The sequence below is a fragment of the Opisthocomus hoazin genome, chromosome 5 (assembly GCF_030867145.1).
Source record: "Opisthocomus hoazin isolate bOpiHoa1 chromosome 5, bOpiHoa1.hap1, whole genome shotgun sequence".
NCBI classification, from domain to species: Eukaryota; Metazoa; Chordata; class Aves; order Opisthocomiformes; family Opisthocomidae; genus Opisthocomus; species Opisthocomus hoazin.
Window position 1 is genome coordinate 45,661,241 of NC_134418.1, and position 22,809 is coordinate 45,684,049.

General features: G+C 44.3%; 1 protein-coding gene across 5 annotated transcripts in view; it reads left to right on the forward strand.

The window, feature by feature from the left end:
- Positions 1-1,164: 1,164 nt before the first annotated feature.
- Positions 1,165-22,809, forward strand: part of SMAD1 (SMAD family member 1) — a 58,389-nt gene continuing 36,744 nt past the window's right edge. For 2 of the 5 annotated variants that reach the window (XM_075421071.1, XM_075421070.1), the window contains exon 1: positions 11,215-11,444. The gene's annotated coding sequence lies outside the window, so the exon portion shown is untranslated. Of the gene's footprint in view, positions 1,186-11,090; positions 11,180-11,214; positions 11,445-22,809 lie in introns of those variants that run through there. The other 3 variants (XM_075421075.1, XM_075421074.1, XM_075421072.1) reach the window with 3 other exon arrangements.

A 22,809-nucleotide genomic window follows, 5' to 3' on the forward strand; every position in this document is an offset into this window, starting at 1 on the left:
TAGTGGCATATTGTGGAACTGAGGTCATTAAGACTTAGACCTTTTTGCATCTTCTCCAGCCAATTTTAAAATCAACTAGAGTGTTTCGGTACATTTCCTTTTTGTAGACAATGCCACTGTATTCAAACCCCCCTTGCCCTTTATTTTGGTATTTACACACTGTCACTGCCATTAGTAGGGCTTCTGCTCAGTGCAGCACAATGACTGAAGATTTTCCAGTGTAGATAAGCTGCTGTTCTTTTTTCTGGACTATAGTCCTTTCCTGGAGTAGGTGGGAGCAGTATGCAGATTCTGCCCCACACGCTTCACATCAAAGGACCTCACTCATGCGTAGACTGAGAACTGAGCTGCGCTAGAGAAAACTTCAAGGATGACAGACAGCTCTGGAAAATCAAATCAGCTTTAAAGGGAAACACACAGCTTTCAGCTGGTTCCGCACTGATAACAAGCATTTACAATCACTAGATCATGACAACTGCACCATGCAGGGATAATTGTCTATTATAAATGGCACTGTAGTACGGAGAAGACCAGTGATTTGTCTTTAACGTGATTATACACCACAAATCAACGATAAGGCAGGCATTGCTTCTCTGATTCACTTTCGTCAAAGATGAATGACCATAAAGCAAAGAAAAAAAAAATCAAAACAAAGCAAGCATATAATATGTGGATGCTTTTCAGCCTAACAAAAAAAATCTAGAAATTAATTCTTTAGTAGAGTGATGGACTGATAGATCTGAGCAATACAATCATAGAGTGAATGTGAGGTTTATAAATTAATTTTGTCCTTAGTGTTCACTCTGCAGCATCCTGCCCCACACAGCATGCAGGAGGTGTGAGTGAGACAGGAGAGCAGAGTCCTGACCACTTGCCGTTACCACCATCCTCACAAGCACTTTCCTCTTGAGCCAGTGGTGTCATTTCTGTCTCCTGGCTAAATTTCAGTTTGATTAGTTACATTCTGACTGCTTAGTTTCCCAAGAAGCATAGTTGTCGTTGTTTTTAATTATTTGGAGAATAAAATTTACATGGTTTTTTTGAGCATGACAGTCACACTTAAAATTCTACATGCATACTGTGTTTTCCAGGCAAAGAAAAAGATACAGGATTTGAACCAAGGAGCTTAGAGTCAACATAAGGATGAAACCACGTTAGAACAGCATCCAGGGAGATGAGGTAAAGGTTGGTAAATGCGAGTGTGAATGGATGGGAAATGTGAATGTAAACAAAAAGGAATGTATCTGAAAGCAACAGATTATATAATTTGCTTTATTTTGCATACGTCTTCATAGAAAGTTCTCATGATGTTTGCAGTCTTACAGGAATTCAAAGTTTTTGCTTTTAGTGCCCTAGTATTGAAAAGCTTTCAAATGGGATTTTGCGGAGAGAGGGCTAGCAGGTTGTACCAGGATCACAGAAACAAAACAAGCTCCCTTCCTTTCCATTTATGTTGCCTCTGAAAATGCCACGTCCACAAGCAAAGACAAGAATGATTTATTTAATTAAACACAAGGCGTGACTGTAATTTTATTTCTCATCTGAAAAATGAGAAATACGGTCCCAGCAGTACAGTGCCCCTTCTACAGGACAGACCAGGGACCTGTTTTGGGTACCTCAGACATCTGGGAATCTAGCCCAAAACTGGGACAGTGCCTTAGCAGTTATGTCAGCTGAATCCTAAATCCAAATCCTATACTGTTTCTTACAGTATCTGAGTTTTCCCTAGAGTGTATCTCATCCAAACACTGACCAAGCTTGACCTATTTTGTTTGAGATTTGATGAGATCACAGTGCAAGCCTGTCTAACTGCAGGCCATAAATTGTTGTACTTCTGCATCTGGTCGCTCTCTGACAAGCGTATGCTTTGCTTAACCAGGATGATATAGTCTACCAGTGCTGTTTTCTGAGTGCTGAAGCCCTTAGGCACATGAGCGGCTCCAAGCTGTAGGGTTCATGTACTGTGCAACTGGCATTTATAGAAGCTGTGCATTGACTGTAAGGCCACTTTCAGTCTGCAGGTTTTCAGCTAGAGTAAGGCAGCATTGCTAGCTCATGCTATTTGCAGTTTTCTGGGGGCCTTCTGTGGTGATGTCCATACTGAACATTTCATCCTTGTCTGTAAAGACGATACTTTTAGGCATCCAGATAAAATGCTTTACACTGAAAACTACTTTATAACTAATTGTCTGAAGAGGCAAATGGGTGATGGGTGCCTTAATTTTGCCTTTTTTTTCTCCCCCATTTTAAAGAGTCATTAACTGTAATATTTAGAAAAGCCTTTTCCTGAGTGTTGGTAAGCCATGTGGTCCTTTCCCTTCTCTCTGACACCTCCAACAGCAGCAGAATCTCTGGATATGCGTAGCATGCTTTGGTCCTTTAAACTATATTTTTAGTGGACTGAGATAATCACTTGCCATTCAGGTTGCCCAGTACTTCCTACATTGAGACTATATTGATTTTATGCATTTAGAACTTCATCAAACATTAATTGTCCTCAGTGTGTGCTTCAGGCAGAATATGTGTAGAAAATGTCAGTGAAACAGTGTAAGTATTTCTGAAAACCAGATAAAGAATAGCTAATTGGTTTGCCAGGGCTGAAAATATTAGAGACCTTTTTTTTTGAGAGGCTCCAGTGCTTCTGTGCACTCAGGAAGAGAGATGAAATTTTGCAAGGAAAGGAAAGATGAATTTTGTGTCAAGAGATGAGCTATGAGCTGTAAGCCAGCCTCAGTTAAGTCTCAGTTTTGCAACTAAATGTTGCAAAAACAGTTTTCATAATGGCTAGCTGCAGCATGAATCTGGTGAGAAACCAAAATCACTCTCCATTACTTGACCACTATTTGTTCTGTTCAATGAGTGAGACAGAGGTCTTTAGGAAGGAACACATACGAGCATACAATTAAAGACAGGTACCAGGATGCACCCAAACTGAATACTTAACTGAGATTATACTGGCGACACTAATTTTGATCAGTTGCAACTTTTAAGTATTTAACTTAATTTTTTTTTTTTCAATTTTTACTTATAGTGAGGATTTACAGATGCAATTTGTGCAATAGTATATTAAGTGTAGAGGGGGTTGCCTTTAAAGCTGCTCAAACTTGTTTGTAAAAAATTTGGCTATTTTTGGTCCAGGAAGAAAACAGCAGAGTTTAAAATTGGTCTGAATGCTCGTTACATGGGCAACCTTTTTCAACACTTTGTGTGACTGCCAGGATGTTTGAAACCTACAAGGTAGTTTCCTTCTGAAAGTGCAAACAGAAACTAATACAATACATGTACATTTGTTGTCAGGGCTATCTGTTATTGAGAACTCACTAAGCACCTATTGCCTTGGAATGACTAATTAAATACTGATTTACTTACTCTCCAGAGTTCAGTTTCTTCCATAGCTTGAACAGAGGAACACTCTGGAACTGGAGAACACAGGAACAAAAAAACCATGGGAACGCAGGCATACCCAGTGCCTGAGTATTGGCTTCTTTAAGCCGGCTGAACACAATTCTGCTTTTTGAAGAGTCACTTGATAATTTTTGTTGGGATCCTTGAGATTCTTTGGCCTCTGGTGGTTCACGAACAGCAGAAGGGCAACAGCTTTCTTGCTTTTTACCATATAAAGCAGTGTCCAACAGCTGCCTTTTCTAATATGCAGTAACCACACCAGGTCACTTCATTCCTCAGTCCTATCATGCTTTCTCCTAACCTTCTGTTACTCACCAGTGAGCCCTGCTTCTATGCTTAGTGTAGTTCTTCTAAAACCATGTTTGTAGTTATGCGCAGAATGAAAGTATTTTTCCTTGGTTAAAAAAAAAGCTCATTAAGTCTACCACAGTTTCATAACCACTTTAAGCTGGCTGACGCCAACAACACTGTCAAAAAGATAAGTTTTGCCCTTTCTTCCACCTCAGTCCTGCCCCTGCACAGGATCAGCACAAGGATTTGGACAACCACACAGGGAACCATATCAGGGAACTGATCCAAGTTAAAAATTAGCGTGGCCCCTGAAACATGTGTTTTCCCCAGCCAGGTCGGTTCCCTAGGCCTGTTCAGTTCGCAGCTGCACCAACAACTGTGCCAGCACAAGGCAAGTGGGTGACGTGGGGTTAGGGATGAGCAGCCGTTGTGGAGGAGGGAGGGTGGGACTGCTTTACCGCTGACTTACGCAGCCAGAAGTGACACTGAACAACATGACAGACTTGCATCAGTTTAGAAAAATTGAAAAGAGGTTTCTAAATTACTCAAAATAAGGACCTTTTATATGGGGAACAAAATTAAGACATGGTGCCTTTTTTCTCTGCTGTTTCTAATCGTGATATAAAATGGGCTGAGTATGTTGTCACAAAATATCATCAAAGCCTGGAAGTAAAGGGATGCATTTAGATGCAATGCGTGTGATTTTGTTAGTCTTCCAATGGTGTAATGTAGCTGTCTCCTCTTCGGGTATAAAGCAGGAGATAGAGCCCTGTATCCAGACAATCACCATGGTTTGCCCAGCCTTCACCCATCGCCGCAATCCAGTTCTACCCCAAAGCCTCTTTAGCCCGCAAAGGGTACCGCAACTGCACGACGGTGGCACTCCCTAGCCCCGCACAGCCAGCAGTGACACACAGCCACTCGCATGGCACCAGTCAGTAGTGCGCTGGTTGTACAGGCAGCGCAACCGAGTGACCAAATAGTAAGAGCTCAGAATTCCCAAACCACCTTTGATTTCTTTTCAAATAGAGTTATTAGCTTTAATTTTGCATCTGCCACCTGTCTGAATAAATTTTAATATATCATTCTCTGGTGGTTTTTGCAACAAGGTGTAACTGGGACAAGGACTGTAAGAACTTGAAGAAAACAGTAATTAACATGAGAGATAAGATTAATCTTAGCAGTGTCTTCCAAGAAACCAGTAACAGAACTAGGTTATTCCAGTTATGTAAATCTTTTTAAGCTGAGTGAGTGCAGAGAAATTTAATTTTAAAAGAAAGTTAGAGGCCTGTAACTAGTGGTGTCCCCCAGGGGTCAGTACTCGGCCCAGTCTTGTTCAACTTCTTCATCAATGACCTGGATGAAGAGTTAGAGTGTCACCTCAGCAAGTTTGCTGATGACACAAAACTGGGAGGAGTGGTGGATACACCAGAAGGCTGTGCTGCCATTCAGCGAGACCTGGACAGGCTGGAGAGTTGGGCAGAGAGGAACCTGATGAGCTTCAACAAGGGCAAGTGCAGGGTCCTGCACCTGGGGAGGAACAACCCCATGCACCAGTACAGGCTTGGGGCGGACCTGCTGGAGAGCAGCTCTGTGGAGAGGGACCTGGGAGTGCTGGCGGACGACAGGTTGACCATGAGCCAGCAGTGTGCCCTGGCTGCCAAGAAGGCCAATGGGATCCTGGGGTGCATCAAGAGGAGTGTGGCCAGCAGGTCGAGGGAGGCTCTCCTTCCCCTCTACTCTGCCCTAGTGAGGTCCCATCTGGAGTACTGTGTCCAGTTCTGGGCTCCCCACTTCAAGAAAGATGAGGAGCTACTGGAGAGAGTCCAGCGGAGGGCTGCGAGGATGATGAGGGGACTGGAGCATCTCTCCTATGAGGAAAGACTGAGAGAGCTGGGCTTGTTTAGCCTGAAGAAGAGAAGGCTGAGAGGGGACCTTATAAATGCTTATAAATATCTCAAGGGTGGGTGTCAGGAGGATGGGGCCAGACTCTTTTCAGTGGTGTCCAGCGACAGGACAAGGGGCAATGGGCACAAACTGAAGCACAGGAAGTTCCAGCTGAACATGAGGAAGAACTTCTTCCCTCTGAGGGTGATGGAGCACTGGAACAAGGCTGCCCAGAGAGGCTGTGGATTCTGCTTCTCTGGAGATATTCAAGACCCGCCTGGACAAGGACCTGTGCAGCCTGCTGTAGGTGACCCTGCTTTGGCAGGGGGGTTGGACTGGATGACCCATAGAGGCCCTTCCAACCCCTAACAGTGTGTGATTCTGTGAGTCCATTCTCTCTTACTGAGGCGATAGCCAGGAGAAAGTGAAACTGCCTTCAAAAGCGCCTACATGGACACAGGCAAGATCTAAAGGGAGGAATTAATTCTCTAGAAAGTACAATATTGGTGCAGTGCAGTGGGCAGGAATACCATGCTGTGTGGCAGCATGTGGTTAGCCGTCAGAACAGAGCGCAACCTCCTTTCTTTACCAGCAACGTAATATGGCTGGAGCAAAGTCCTGACATCAGAATCTACAGAGAAAACAACCAATAAAGGAGATAAGGGAGTGCCCTGCTTAGTACTTTGTTTCGGCCCAAACTTTTTGGATTCATAACTTTTAATAAGGGTCTTGGCAGCTTTAGCTGGGTACATTAATCTTAGGAGTGTAATGAATTTTGGTCTGAATCCGATCATCTCGAGGGTAGAAAAGATGAACGACTACTTAATCTGATCAAAGACCTTTCTGGCATCTGCAGATAGATTTATGGCAGAAGCCTTATTTAACGTAACAGAGGGAAATACATGTAATAACCTTGTAAAATTAGGAGTTCCACATTTATTCTCTATAAATCCCACCTAATCATGGTGGGTCAGTTCAAGAAGAACTTCTAAGAGTGCAATGGGTTCTTTGTTCTTTTGTGTAGGAGAGTGAGTCAGGAAACTAAGGCAGGTCCCACGCAGACATTCGACTTAACAGAGACAAACTTATGAAGGGTTTATTCTAGAAAATGGCTCAACACACCAAAGCAGGAGTATAGAGAGCCCTCATGTCATAACTTCTGTCTTCAAGGCCTTTCACAACTTAGTTCCCTTTCTTTGTGTGTAACCTACACAGTGCCAGCTCAAAGCATCTCCTCAGCGAGGGAAAATTGAATCTTGGCACTCACGGACGAGGACAGATCAACTTCTGGCATAAACCGTCTTACTTGGGCTTCCACTGGGGGATGCAGAAATCACTTTTGTCAGGATGGCACCAGAACAGTTTCCCCAAGCACCAGCCTCCTTAAACAGCTCAAGGTACCACCACCCTGGTAATTCTGCACCCCCACTAAAGCCCTGGTGATGAGCCTCTGTGCGCAGCCCCACTCAGGCAGCATTGGGCAGGTGCTTGGGGCGGCTGCGGTGCTTCTGCTGCCGGGGAGCCAGGGAGCTGGAAGGGAGAGAGATGGAGGGGAAGGAGAGCAGCCCCGACAGCCCTTTTACCCCAGCTGCCCACAGCTGCCAGCACAGCGCTGGGCAGCACAGGTAGGCAGTGAAGGGGGCAGACAGGAGGGCCACAGGCCCTCTTTAATGGGGACAGGGTGTCGGGCGAGCAGCTCTGCTGCTGCTATCGTTTTGCTGCCCTGTTCAGTCTGCCTCTGCAGGCCAGAGTTCAGTCAGCCCATGCCACCGTACCACTCCTGCTGTGGTGCAGGATGGAAGCATTCCAACTAGCTCAAACCCAGGTGCCTTTCTCGACAGTGCAAATCAGCTATGAACTCTGTGCTACTGTGGCTAGACAGGTCCTTGTATCCAGATGGGTTTGGAGAACCATACCCAGCTCTGCACAGTTATGATGACCTCCTAAAAATACTCCTTACCTTCTCCCACATGCCGTCTTCTGCCTGAGGCATCTTTCCCAAACAGATCTGTGTAGCTGCTAAACAGCCTGTGCATCCCATTTTAATAATGTTGAGGTGGGAGGCTTGTTTAATACCTCACCTATTCAAAGAAGCAGCAGACAAGCCATGAAGGATAGGGGTTGATAGATTTTACCAGCCAGCCCAGGAAAGAAGGAAATAATGAAATCAAGTATCCTTAGAAAGCTATTATTCCTCTGGACAGAACTGCCTCTTCTCTCTGAAAATACTGTTGGTATTTTCCCATGCTAGGGCAACACTGTAATGGCTAAAAAGAAAATGACTCCAGTGATTTTAATGTAAATAATAAGTTATGTGTTTGATACAGTTTAATTATCTGTGAAACTCTACTTTCAGGCAGAAACGTGGTGTACATAAAGGTGAAGCAAAGTTACTGAGCTTGGAGCTAAACTGTCTCCAGAAGGCACTCTCTATCCCTGGAACCTCTTGAATAAACCTGATGAAGCCTGGCTGAGGTTAACAAGAAATACTAAATCACAATCTGCATATAAACTCTGATTTTAGAGGAAGACTGAAAGCTAGTAGTAGTAGTAGCAGTATTAGTAGTAGTGTTTCTTAAATATTTGTTACATAACATAATGGTACACAATATGCAGCATAATGAATATCTTTTAGTACTCTGCCTTCTGATAAGCTGTTTCTGAGACACAGATTTTAAAGGTGATTAGGCAGGTGTTTGGTGAGATCTCAGAAAGCGTCTACGAGATTAAAGTCTCCTTTGAGAGTCTTATTAGAAGTTTATCTGCCTAAGTGCCCCAACTCCATTAAAATTCAGGTTCACAGGCCTTACGCCTGATGGTGTTGTTGGATAGTACAGCTAATCTGATGAAAAGTCAGGCTGTTTACAGAAGGGATGGTTCTTCTCTTTCTTCATTGCCCCAGCCTCACAGCCTGTTTTCCTTGCACCAGTCTGAATGATCATGTAGTTGCAGAGTAAAAAGAGGAAAAAAAAAGTTCTCTCTCGCCTCTTGAGGTAGGACAGTTATTCAGTTCAACGCAGAGGAGGAACACTGTTGTAGGAGTAGCATCAAGCTAGACACCCAGGTGTACGTGCCCCTCTGCTCTCCTTTTTTTCAGTTTCCTGGTGTTATTCACAAAAGCTAGGGAGATGCTAATGATGTTTAATTAGTGTACATTAAAAGCAGCCGATGGAATTAGAAGTGGTCAATGTACAAGTATGACACTGCTGATACTACTCACACACAGAGTGATGCGTTTGGGCTGTTAGTGATGAGTTGAACATGCTAAAGTGAGCAGCTTACTTGAAGTTTTGACTTGGCTGTGTACCGAAACAGCCCGGCCAGGGAAGCCTTGTGGCAGATTTGACCATGGCACACTGTTTCTGCTTGCCTTCTGGTCTTCTCATGCAACTGATCTGTCTGAAGCCAGTTCTAACCAGCTCTTTCCAGAACAACTGTTCTGGTTATTAAACATCAGCAAAAGGCCATACTAGGCTGTTTTATAGCCCTTTTTAGGTAGGGGAGCATAGTAATGTGATGCTCCCCAAGCCTCAATGTAAGCAGAAAATAATTTAATTCTCTCAGGCCAAAGCCAACCAACCAGTCAACCCTAACAACAAAAGCAGTAAAAACGTGGTTCTAACAAGACACCTGACAAACTGCAGTGCTTCCCTAATTATCTTCTTGTCATATCTGTTTAGTGTGAATCACGCACTGAAGAGATACTCGAGCAACGAGGATCCGGTGGATGCAGCTTGCCACATGCCCCAGTCCTGCCAGTCAGCCTGCAGAGCCGAGCCAAGCCGAGCCGAGCCAACCTCGGGCACATGTTAGGCCTTTTCCATGTATTTCTCTGTGTGAGGCTGGGCCACCGAGACTGCCAAACTCTTAGGGCAGATACTACTGCTGCATCCATCACTCTTGACCCAGGATGCTTGGCCTTGATTTAAGCAGTACCACGGCACAAAAACCAGTAGCAGCCTCATGTTTCCTCTGTACCTTGTTTGCAAATATCTTCATTACACTGACAAAATTTAGACATCTTAGTTTGTCTTGAGATAAACCTTTACCAGTTATATCTGCAGGCCAGTGCTGCACCGTATCTGTGCATGATTACATGTAAAAAGAAAAGTTTACTTGCTAACTGTAATTGTGTACAGTACAACCACAAAATACAAGTTAAAACTGATTACCAAAGTTCACTCAAGGTTCAAAACTTAACCAGTAAAATACTAATTTTATTCCAGGCTTCCACCATCAATATTATGGCATCATTCTGGGTAGGCATTCCTCACTACACTTCTGTTGTAGCATGCTACGTAACAAGGTAGTACAATTTTCCCCGTTTGCAATGTGTGTAGTATTTCTGTGACAAAGAAGTGGATGAATTTTAGATTACGAAGTTAGAAAGCAATGCCGATAACCTCACAGCCACATAACGGTATTTTTTTACTGCTGCTGTCAGGCTCCTGTGACCTTGGGCGAGCCATTCCAGTTCTGTGTCCTTGGACTCATAATGCACCTGGGTGGGCAGGTGGCCAAGCCCAAGACTACCGCTCATCTGGTAAAACTCTCAGGGCCTTAAATTCTCTGGGCTTCAGTTTTGCTGGGTTTTAAAATGAGGTTGATACCATAGCTAGAACTTCACACACACGTGAAAATTTACTGGCGTAAGTACAGAGATGTAATTACGCCAGCAGAGGTGTATCGTGATATTTTGCCATGTAGAAACATCTTGCACTTGTTACTCCATACCTCCTTCCAGGAATGATGACTGGGTAGAAGCCAAAGGACTTGCCAAAGAAGCGGTTCCAGCTCACCTCTACGTGCGCCGCGCTCACCCGAGTACAGCAGCCATTCCCGCAGACGCAGCGGGCCGGAGACGTGCGGGCCCTCCCGCCGGCCGCGCACCCCTGCCTGGATCCGCGACCTCCGAGCGGAGCTCGCATCCGCTTCGAGCGGGCCGCGGGGCTGAGGCTTCGTCACCGTATGCCTGACCCCGCGCGTTAATGGGTTTAACTGGACGGACTGGTGGTCGCCGCAGCGGTGCGCCCGTCCCGCACCGGGGGGATGACGAGCGCCCTGCTGCTGCACCAGCAATTCCTCCGGTGCCAAGAGTGGGCTACGTCAGGGAGGGAACCGCCGGTAAGCAAGGGGCGGGATGGAATCCAGTTCCCTCGCAGCGTTGCGGGGATTAACTTCAACCGCGGGTCCCGCAGCGTTTGGAGCTCCCCGTAAAGCCCCGGCTGCCCGAGCAGCTCAGCCGCGCTCAGTGGGTAAATACGCACTTTTTAAACCCCCGCCGGGCCCGGAAGCCGCGGAGCACACGCGGCCGAGGCCGGGCCCTCGGGGCTGGGGCACCGGGGCGGGCGAGGGGGAGCGAAGGCCCCGCTCCCGGGGCCGCGGGGCGGGCGCAGCGCTCCTAGCGGGGGCGGTCGGCCCCAACCGCGCGCGGCGGGGGCGGTAATTTGGCGAGGATCCCTTGCCGGGCCGGTGCGCGAGGCGGCTGGGCGGCCCCGCCTGCCTGACGCCAGCGAGGCCGGGTCAGTCCCCGCGCGGAGGCAGCGCGAGCGCCGGGCTGCCCGCTGGCGGCGCCCCCCTCACCGCCCGGCAGCCGGTAACAGCTCCGCGTCCCCGCGCCTCGCCTCTCCCCGCTGCCCCCGCCGGGCGGCCCTGCCCGCCCTCCTCCTCCCCGCCTCCCCTCCCCCGGGTGGTCCCTGGGCCGGGCCGGCGGGAGCGGCTCCTGCGCGCCGCGAAGGGAGCGCGGCTCCGCTCTCCTCCGCTCTCCTCCGCTCCTCCCCGGCATGATGGCGTCCCTCCGGCAGCCCGGGGGAGACCCGGGGACGCTTCCCCGCCGGCCGCTCCCGGCTCCAAGTTTGTGGGTAGGTGCCGCGCCGAGCCCGGCGGGAGGGAGAGCCCGTCCCCGCCGGGCAGCCGCCCTCCTCCTCGGCGAACCGCGCGCCGGGGCCGCCGCCCGGCCCCGTCCCGGCCCCCGCCGTGCGCCCTGCGAAGGGACGCGGCGGAGCCCCGGCCAGACGGGGCGAGTGCCCTCCTTTGCTCCTTTGTTTTCGCGGGGGAAAACCTTGCGCCTCCTGCCTCGCCTGGTCCGTGTCCCTGTCCATTTAATGGTTTCTTACCCCCCCCCCCCCTTACTTTCCGCAGCCCCCCTCCCTCCTTTTTTTTAATGACAAATCTCTGCTTAGAGGTCAAGGAAAGTTCACTTTTTTTTTTTTTTACCCTGCTCCCTATTAGAAGGTTTGAGTGCATGAGATTTTCCCGTCCTCGATGTAGTTTCTTTGTATACTTGAGCTCCACAGCCAAATAATCTTATCCCGAATATAGATCTTGAAAGCTTATTAAAATTTAGTGGTGTGGAAATATTCAGGCATGCATTCGAAAGGATCTGGGCCAAATCCTGACTGTTTTTTTTTTTAATAAGCTGAAGTCAGTGGGAGTTCTGACTGAGGAAGGGTTTCTGGGCTTGCTTGGTTGGTAGGTGAATCTGAAGAAGATATGTGATCTGACCTTACAGTTTGCTTTTACAGTATCTGAATAACTAGAGCTTATTCTGAAAAATAATTATTATTTTGGTATATTTTAGGAAAAATGATGCTCACTGCATGCAAAAAGGTAACAGTTTTATTTGGGGAAGGAGAGGTATTGTTAGATCCAGGTAGGGAGCAGTAAAAGTGGATGTGTGCTTCAGACACGAGCAAATGGAAAAGATCCCTTCGAGAAACATGTCAGTGTTTAACAGATGTCAGTGTTTAAAGATACAGCATCTGCAAACTAACGTGCTTAGGAAAAAGCTGTATTTCAGACATGTCATAGCTGATAGTTCAGATCTCTTTTGCACACAGAGGAGAAGTCAAAAAGAGAAAACTTTAATTTTTTTTCCTTAAATAGTTAAATGTGGTTTTAAGCGTCACTCAAGAAGACAACTAAAAACTGAAGCAAACCCAGCCCGCAGAGACTGCTTTTCTTTGCAGGCGTGTGTCTGTAATTCTGCTAGTCTTCATGTGGCTAACTGTCTGCACCTTGTCCTGTCGAACAATAGGAGAAAATCATGTGAGGGAACCTGAAGTGTTTTTTCACACTTGTCAGTAATTACTCTGCTGAATTTTAGGAGCTGAGTTTGTTAGTTGCAACTGATTAATACCCGTTTGCTTTTCCCATTGAACCGGAGAGTGATGAAGCTTTTTAGAGGTTCTCACTGGATTTTAGAGTGTTTTATGTGCTCACTTCTTTACTGTGACTGGAAGAGCATCAGTATGAAAATGAAAGTTCATCTAGCCCTTTCTGAAGTTCTTGCTCTGGTCTTAGGGATGAAATATTGCAATTTACTTCAGACTGTAAGTAGGTGCTTGTGAGAAATTTCCCTTGATTTGGGTGATCCAGAAGACTTCCATAGCTACCAGAGAAGATCAGTTCAAGGCACGATCGGGTTACCCTAAGAGTAGGGATTTGTCCTTGCTTCAGTTTTGATCCCATCAGCCATTGGGTGTGTAATCAAATACATTTTCTTCCTACTCTGTCCTGTTCGACTTGCATTTTTGTGTACCCTTGAGGATGTGATGATCCAATAAGTTTGAGAAAAGTGACTGAATAAACAGATGGAGATGTTTCTGTATAAATATTAACTATCAAATGTTTGAAAGATGATGACTTTAGTATTTGCTTTTCCTCTGTAGTTTGAACACAAAGTAAAGAGCTGAATGTAAAGAAAAGCAACACAAAGGTTAATAAAAGTAATTCTTCTGTTCCTGAATACTGGGAAATTACTTAGATTAGATGATGAGTTTTGTTGCTTGGTATAAAGATTTAAAAAATGAAGGGGTTGTAATTCTCTTTTTTTCTAATTGAAGCATGAATTCACTGCCTGTTACATACAGCCGGTGTTCTGCTCTGTGAAACCCAAGTTGTGTGTGTAAAATAAAAGCCATTTGAGTAGTCTTATAAACCTAATGGAGGCATCATCTCAGCTTTATAAATAATGTAAGTCGTGTATAATGTGGAGTCCCCAGAGACTGCAGAGAAAGCATCATTACCAGCCTTTTCAACCTGCTGGAGATCTTAAATTGATTTACAGCACTGAACTGGTGCAAAATGATACATCAGGATGACACGGGGTCACCCTGTAAAAGTCTATGATGTGAGCCCATTAGTTCAATCATCATAATTAAACCATATTATGAGGGCAGCAAAGCAAGTGTCTGTGACATGTCCCGTTGTGCTGAATTCAGATATGGGTGGTTTAAGAATCAAACAAAGAGAGCACCGTGTTTATTATTTAAGTTGTGCAAAGAGTAGTTGAAATTAAAGCTTGTGGCCCTGTGAAGAATAAATGCAGAACCAATTCAGGTTGACGTTGACTCTTAACCTTTTGTTTTTGCAGTCATTAACAACTGAAATAGATGAAGACATGTGCAGCTTGGAGATGCGTGTTGGGGGAACTGGTTGGGAATGAATATCTCTGAATGTTATATATCCTTTCTCAAGCCTCAGAATCAGCTAGGCTTTACCTGCAGATTGTGCTATCAGATATCGAAGGGACAAACAGGCAAACAAGCTAGTTGTTTTGGCTTTTTTTTTCCCCTGTTATTTTTATCCTACTAAAGTTTGTAACCGCCTGTTGAAATGTTCCTGCAGATCTGAGTTCCTGTGTAAGACAGAGCATCTTAGTCATATCTTGAACTACATGATCAAACTTACGTTAGAACAGAGACTAATTTTGAATATGGGTTGGCATAAGTCACTCTTCTTAGTGAAGGCCACTGTGACTTCAGATTTATATTTTCACTCTTAAGTAGCATAGAAAGTAGCGTGCCACAGAGAGTAAAACATGTATTATGTACTAAACATCTTACGTCGTCTTGCTGTTTCTGCTGATAAAATCACTATGAAGTGTTTTGGGAAAATCCTGCTAGACCTCCCTTTTCCCTCCCTTTTCTTCTTTCTGGTAGTCAGTGTGCTGCTTGGTGATTTTGGGGTATTGCATGTATTAGTGGTTAAACCAACTCTTCATACCTGAATTGGTGTGAACTCTGCACTGCATCTCCTGAGCTTCTCCCAGCCAAGAAAGAAACATCTCTTATTTTTAGTCACAAATGTAACTAAAAAAGTGATTTTGAGGGATACAAGAGAAGCAGAGAAAATAAATGGTCACTAGCTGTGAGAGATCCATTAGTCTTCAGGTTCAGTTGTATCTCAACAGGATGTGCTTTAGCTAAGGTTCTTTCTGAGTGGCAGATAAAAGAATTAAAGCTTGCTTCTGGGTGCAGTGTCTTGCAAAATGTGGATATGGAGCTCTCTTCTGCTGTGTCAGTGTGGAAGGATAAATGGAACTACCTTATTGAAGAGAGCGCCATAAAAACTGAAACGAAAATTGGATTTCATGAATTATGGTTAATGAAGTGATCCTACTAATGTTTTTTTTGTGGGGTGGTGTTTTTTTTGTTTTTGTTTGGTTTTAATTTCTCGTTTAGGTTTTGATGACAAACTCGCCCAGTTGTGATTTCAGGGTGGGAAAAGGTCTGTTCTGCCCATAAAAACTTCACTTGTTTCACTCTAGTAGCTGCAAACTAGTATTCTTCCACTGGCCTTACTTCTGTGTATAGCAATGTCTCAAAAAATTGAGTGTGTACAAGTCTTAATAAAGGTGGTATGCAGTTCCTAGAAGTTTACCTTTGAAGTTTATTGAACAGAAAATTCGAGTTTAAAACATAAACACCAATTTGGCAAGTATGGCTTGAAATGCTGGTGTCTTAAAGTCCCATCTGCACAGTCAAAACTATTCCCTAGCTATTTTGTTCGAGTTACGATGGTGTAACTTTAGAACAACGTAGGGGATTTTTATGTTAGAACAAGGGTTTTTGCTTAGGATGGGGAAGAAGTTATTTTCAATTGATATTTTTTAGTTGATAAGAGTTGTATCCCTGCAGGCTGTTGTACAACTATTTCCATTAGAAGGTGGCTATTCTTCAAGATTCAAAATAACCCGAGAAAATGTTAGATTGGGCCTTTTGTGAAGGACTTTGTGGAGGATGGATGCAGGAGTGAGGAGGACACTCTTGGCTGCTAATGGCTGCCACAAAGATCCCTATCCTCCTGAGAGGACAAATGTTAATTTGCATTACAGAAGCTTTTGGGTTTTGTGTGTATTTGAGTGGGGGGGGTGTCTTTGTTTTTTAGCAGGATAGAGTAGCCAAACATTTCATAAAATGAACAGGCTAATTTCAAGGAGTGTAAAGCGTTTTCTAGAATGAACCCAGATTGTACAGGATCTCTCCCTGCTTCAGTTTTATGCCTGCATGTGTTGACTTTGGAAGTGCCTCCTAGTTGAATAGGAATAAAGATCGAGCACACTACTTCAGGTTAGACTGCGTGAGGTTAAGTGTTCAGTGTACCTAAGGCTGAACTCTGCTGAGTTGTGCAGATGGATTTTTTTTGGGGGGAGGCAGGGCAGGGAGGGGAAGGGAAAGGATGGAGGGAGGGAGGATGTCTGTTGGGTACTATGGCACTGGGATTGCTATGGTGGAAATGTTGCACACCTGTGTGACCACAGCGGTACCCTCTGATCGTGGTACTGCATGTGATACGGCGCTGGGTTGAGCCATCGTTAAGCTACGAAGGATTTTTTACAAGTACAGATTAATTTACTCAGTTGTACTCTTCTTGCGAGCACTATGTCTTGTGAGACTGCAACAGCTGAGTTTAGATCAAGAGTTGAAGCTTTTTTTTTTTCCTCTAGAGTTGCCAGTGCAGGGAACCTGACCAGTACAACTATTCTGAACACTTGCACAATTCAGTCATTCTAACCTAGCTTTGCAGTTGTGCTGAACTATATGTCATTTTTATTTCAATATGGGTTATCTGCTTGGGAGAGCGACTTTAGAATAGATGTCACCAGCCTTTCTCATTGTGTTCTTCCCCCACCCTTTCCCTAGCATGCACAGGCAAAGACTGGAGTACAAGGAGGAAAACAAATTATTTTTAAACATGACTTTAAATAAGTCATTATATTTAGGCGCTGTTCAAAGCAGTATCATCCAAAGGCAACTATTATGTCGAATTGGCATGTAAGCAAATGATTAATGTGGTTCACCAGTGATTTCTGAAGCATTATTTCATATTTCTGTTGCTTGTAAAGGGAATGCTCTTCCCAACATGATGAGACTGTCTAAATAAGTCAGTATAGACAGTCTGAATTATAGCACTTAATGGTATTCAGAAGTATTTAACTTGCAAGTTTTTGTCATTAAAATCATGAAAATGCCAATCCACATCAAAGTGATGTATGGAGTATCAATCCAATATTGGGTAACTTGGAAATAAGATACCCATTAGAATTTTTTACAATGCTGAAGTGATTTTAGACTGAATTGCAAGAGTTTTCACTGTCTCCTTGCTTTTATCCCCAGCATGGGTGTAAGGATCACGTCTGCCCTCCAGTTTCGACTGATGGAGCTTCTTTCAGTACTCAGAACTAGGGTTAGAGGGGAAGCGGAAAATGTATCCTATTTATACAGGTTTTGTGCACGAGTAGAAGTGGGACTTCAGGGTTTACAGCGTTGCAGAGTTTCTTCTACAGAGGTTGTAAGACTGATGTGCCTGTTTAAAAATTTTTCTACTTAGATGAAAGCAAAAAAGCATATGTGCACACAGAACTAACACTTGACACGTATGTAGCAGGTAGAAATTTTTTTTTTTAATTCTGAGAATCCTTTATGTTCAGATTGTTTGGGGCCTGCAGTGACCATAGCTGATGGTACTTCTGCTTGCTTTTCTTCCTCTCTTTGTTTGATATTGGGAATTAGTATCTCATTCTTCGGTGTTTACATGAAAGGCTGATTTACTGATGGTATTTTTCTTATAAATTGTTTCAGACTTCTGATTTCAAGCATTGACAATAATAGCAGCATTCTGTCTGGCGTAGTGTGATGAAACCAAGGCACAGGACTCTTAAAGATACCTTATTCTTACATTGGTATATATGTAGGATTATTCATGCTTGATAGGTATGCTGTATGTGCACATATGAATGCCTAAATTAACATTTCACTGCTGTGAAAGTTAAACTGTATGGATCAGATGAAGGTAGACTAAACCTATATGTAATTGAGAAGAGTCTGTGTATTTATCAAAGTGTGTGTATGTAATAACTGTTTGTATATAAATACTTAAGTGCTGCTTAGATGCTTAGAAGCGTAAAACCAGTTTTGGTTAAAGGTGAAGCAAATAACTGGAGAATCATGTTGCAACAAATCGGTACTGGGGCCGGTGCTGTTTAATATCTTTGTCGGCGACATGGACAGTGGGACTGAGTGCATCCTCAGCAAGTTTGCCAGCGACACCAAGCTGCATGGTGTGGTTGATGCGCTGGAGAGAAGGGATGCCATTCAGAGGGACCTTGACAGGCTGGAGAGGTGGGCCTGCGTGAACCGCATGAAGTTCAACAAGGCCAAGTACAAGGTCCTGCATGTGGGTCGGGGCAATCCCAAACACAAGTACAGGATGGGTGGAGAGTGGCTTGAGAGCAGCCCTGAGGAGAAGGACTCGGGGGTACTGGTGGATGAGAAGCTCAACATGAGCTGGCAGTGTGTTCTTGCAGCCCAGAAAGCCAACCGCATCCTGGGCTGCATCAAGAGAAGCGTGGCCAGCAGGTCAAGGGAGGTGATTCTGCCCCTTTACTCCGCTCTCGTGAGACCCCACCTGGAGTACTGCATCCAGCTCTGGAGCCCCCAACATAGGAAAGACATGGATGTGTTGGAGCAGGTCCAGAGGAGGGCCACGAAGATGATCAGAGGGCTGGAGTAGCTCTCCTATGAGGAAAGGCTGAGGGAGTTGGGGCTGTTCAGCCTGGAGAAGGCTCTGGGGTGACCTAATAGCAGCCTTCCAGTACCTGAAGGGGGCCTACAGGAAGGATGGAGAGGGACTTTTCACAAGGGTGTGTAGTGATAGGACAAGGGGGAATGGCTTGTAAACTAAAAAAGGGCAGATTTAGATTAGATATTAGGAAGAAATTCTTCACCATGAGGGTGGTGAAACACTGGAACAGGTTGCCCAGAGAAGCTGTGGCTGCCCCCTCCCTGGAAGTGTTGAAGGCCAGGCAACCTGGTCTAGTGCAAGATGTCCCTGCTCATGGCAGGGGGGTTGAAACTAGATGATCTTTAGGATCCCTTCCAACCCAAACCATTCTATGATTCTGTAAATTGTGACTTCCACTTAGATGTGTTTCTGAGGGTGATAGGAGGAAATGTCTGCTGTTAACGAGTTGCATGTTTGGCTTTATTCTACCAATATATTTCACCTTTGTATCTGTTTGGTTTCATTTGAATATTGACATGGGAGAAATCCATGCAGTGTTCCTGCTGTCTTGCATTTCTTTTACTAGTAAGGACTTTCAGCTGACATGTTGAGCGACAAAATATGTGGCTTGTAACTAGCTGTATTTCCTGAGGCAGTGGAAAGAGGGCTCTCAAAAATTTTCTCCAAGACAAATTTGGAAGAGTAGGTGTGAGAGAGGGTGGAAGGTAGTGTGGAACTGACATCTCCTGGTATTTCACTTCATCGTGTCCCTGTAAATTAAACCTCTTCAGGTTAGTACAACTACAAGTCATCTGTGATTTTTTTCTTTTTTTTTTTCTGTTGACCTTACTCCATGTATATTAAAATAAGTCAAACTGTCTTGCCTTTGCAGATAGGCTGGGAGACAAACAGTACATGAACATGACAAGTGTTAGTCGAGGTTGCTTACAGTATCTGGTGCTATAGTGATGAGCATGGTATGGGAACATCTGTAGATCAGAATCTTTCACTAGCCCACAAGCAGTGCAAAAAGGAGCATAAAAGTGGCTTCTTACCAGGGCTGTATGTGAAACCAAGTGACAGTGATGAGGACAACCAACTTCCATTTTAATGGAATGGAGCTTTACATGAAGCCAAACTTCAAGCGTACAAGCAGTGAAGGAAGAATGAGTGAGGCAATTCAGAAGACTTCTGGATGCTTTGAAAATATTCTAAAAGATGTAAAATTTGGAGAGGGATTATTTCTCGTAATGTTTTTCTGTGCTTTGCCTTCTGCTCTCCATGGTTTGTGTTTGAAATTGTTAAAAGCAAGTACAGTTAAGGTCACAGGCCATTTTAAATAGGACGTGGTGAAGTAGTCAAAATTAGGGAGACAAAGTGATCTGATTGATATTTACATCATAATTTGTGGAAATCTGTTTGTAGAATTCTGGACAAATCTTCTGTCATCTGTTGAAATTTATGATTTTTGATTAATACCACTGGATCCACTGAGTTTGACTTCCTGGTGAAAATGCCATATTACTTTAAAAAGTAGTTCTCTTGTGACTCTGCTTATGCATGGCAAATAGAGCTCGGTCCCTACCTCTATCTGCTAGCACTTGATGTGGTTTTGTATTTGTGCCGAGGCAAGCAGAGTTCTATCCAGTTTTCCTGAACTGGTTGTTTTCTGATGTGGATCAAATTCTTGTTTTCAAATGATTAGCAAGTGGTTGTTTTGAGAACTTCACAGAATCACAGGATGGTTGAGATTGGAAGCAACCTGTGGAGGTTATCTGGTCCAATCCCCTGCTCAAGCACGGCCATCTAGGTTGCTCAAGACCATGTCAAGATGGCTTCTTTTTTCCCAATTGTATGACAACAGCATTATTGTCTTGTCACAACAGTGATGAAAGTAGATTTGAGATTTACCGAGACCTTCTCGTAGATCTGACAACATGTACGTGATGGCTTCAGGGATTGTTAAATACGTAACGTGATTATACTGGTTTAATTTCAAATGTGTAGTTTTTCAGGAATCTCAAACACATCTAAAGTGTGTGCTTCCCTGCACAAGGAGGGAAGAGGGAGATGAGGGAGGTAGAGACTCAACTTGTGGCTTTACTGAGGTCTCACCCTGAATCTCCAATGTTCAGGACCAGAGTTTCATCTCCCTTCATGCAGTCGCTTGGTCTTGCCTCTTGTCATTAGACACTTCTGCCTTTTTATCACTGAGAGGGGAGAAAGAGAAAGAGATAGATAAAACAGACATTGGTTATGTCTTTGTCCCTGGGCTGCTAATTACCTAGTGAATTCAGTGACAAACTATACTATTTTCGAAAACGTGAATTTTGGCCTTGCTGAATGTCTTGGAAAACCTGGCTTATGTATAGGTTGCCATTTTGGCTATTACAGTTTCCTGTTGTGCATTTCTGTCTGCTACTGGCTTTGCAGTCTAGCATACTTAATAACAGGCCCTTTATTATCTGTGCTAGCTGGTGTCAGTGTTAAGTGCTTCCACTTGGATGTAGTAGCCAAAGGAAAAGTCTTTGTCTTTATTAACTTAAAAACTTGAGATAATGTAGTTATAGTTTCTGTAATACATCGTATTAGATTTTATAAGTACTCTCAGCTTAAAACTCTGTAGTGTGTGGTATTTTGGGGCAGATGGGTATGAAATCACTCTTCTTTTTTTCTGAAGTTTGCTGTCTAGTTACCTAGAGCAGAAGAAAGTGGTAGCACAGGGGGGATTGAAGTGCTTGCTTGAGTGTTTGGTTATTCAGAACCAGCTAAGGCAGAGCTCACTGCTCTGGGGATGAGATGAGGTTTTGCAGATCAACTGAGGTACTCGTATCTGGGTTTGAGCTAATCTTTGTCCTGGATATCATTTAAAATTAGGGGAGTGGCAGCTCCACAAGATGGAGAGAACTCTTGGTGTGAGCTAATCTTTGTCCTGGATATCGTTTAAAATTAGGGGGGTGGCAGCTCCACAAGATGGAGAGAACTCTTTAACACTTGGTCTCCTCTTCCCCAGCCACACATTTCTTAGCGTGTACTGGCTGGGTGACTTTGGTGCTTATCCTGCTCTAAGCTGATCCAGCTGTCCTGCAGAACATTTTTGTTGATGTTTCTGCCAGGTGAAGAAGGTGAATTGTCTGACAGGGTATAAGCAGGGGGGAAGTTGTGTTGTAGTACCAAAGCTGGCACAAGGGAATAAAGGGAAACCTTTTCTCTTTGGGTGGGAGCAAGCTGTTAGAGCTGCTCATCTGCTCGTGGACCTGTGACCTTGCTGGCCCGAGGCAGCCAGTTATGAACAAGTACTGTAGTACTCGTATAGTACTCCCAGATGAAGACTTCCTTAGTATGCTTGCCAAGGAAAGGTCTAATTTACAGGGGTTTTTCCCAGATACTTACGTTCGTTGTTAGCAAGGTGAGGTTAGACTGCCAACAGTTACGTCAGTCACAGAGCCCCAGTGTAGTTACATTGGCAGCAAAACCACAGTGATTAATGATACAGTGTATTTTATGAGGGAGGACTGATGAGGAGGAACACTTAAACAAGATTTTCTGGTCAAGTGCTGTTTTACTGGTGTAAACTGCAAGCTGTGTTAGAAATGTTTTTCTAGTTTAATGCAGCCATATGAGCAGAGCACAGCTAGTGCATGTGTTGTGTGAGACAGGACAAATGTTTTTCCGCATGGGAAAAGAGTGTCCTCCAAGTTTAACTTCTTAGTAGGAGAAACTTTCTTGTCCTCTGTAGAGGATTAAGTAACTTGAAGCAGCTGGCAGACCAGGTACTGTTAGCAGCATTACCAAGAAACTAGAGAAAAGCTAAATATTAAATCCATTAAAAGTCCTTCTTTGAAAGCAGGCTGGTGTTACCAGAAACCGCTGCCAGTGAAGACAATTAGGGCACGTGAAGATGGTACGTGCTGTAAGTCAGTGCACTGCTTGTAGCTTTCCTGGGTTGTGCACCACTGCGTAAGTCACTCTGAAATTTTTGGCTTTCAGTCCACTTTTCTCAAAAGAAATTTAGAAAGCACTTGTTTTAACGGTATAGGGTAAGTGTGTTTAAAAACCCTCACTTTTTCTTGTTACTGCTGGCTATTTAACATCTTCAAACATTGCATCTTTGCTATGTATTTCTTAACTTCAAGGAATTAAACTATCTACAAATTTAAAATACAAACTTTAGGTATTTTCCCTAGTGGCAGTGCCAGGGCGAGGTTTTTGCTGAATTCCCTTATAGCTTCTGCTGTGCCAAGGAACTATCCAGACCCTTGGGAACCCAACTGTGAATTTTTTTTCTTTCCTCTGGCTTGGCTACAGGCTTCTTTGAAATTTTGTTTTGTGCAGAAAACGTCACCTAACATAACTGGCATAAACACTCCAAGGCTATTTACTACAGTTTGCTGGAAAACTTGTTCCCTTTGCCCTTGTCCCCATTAGTTTATCCGCTAT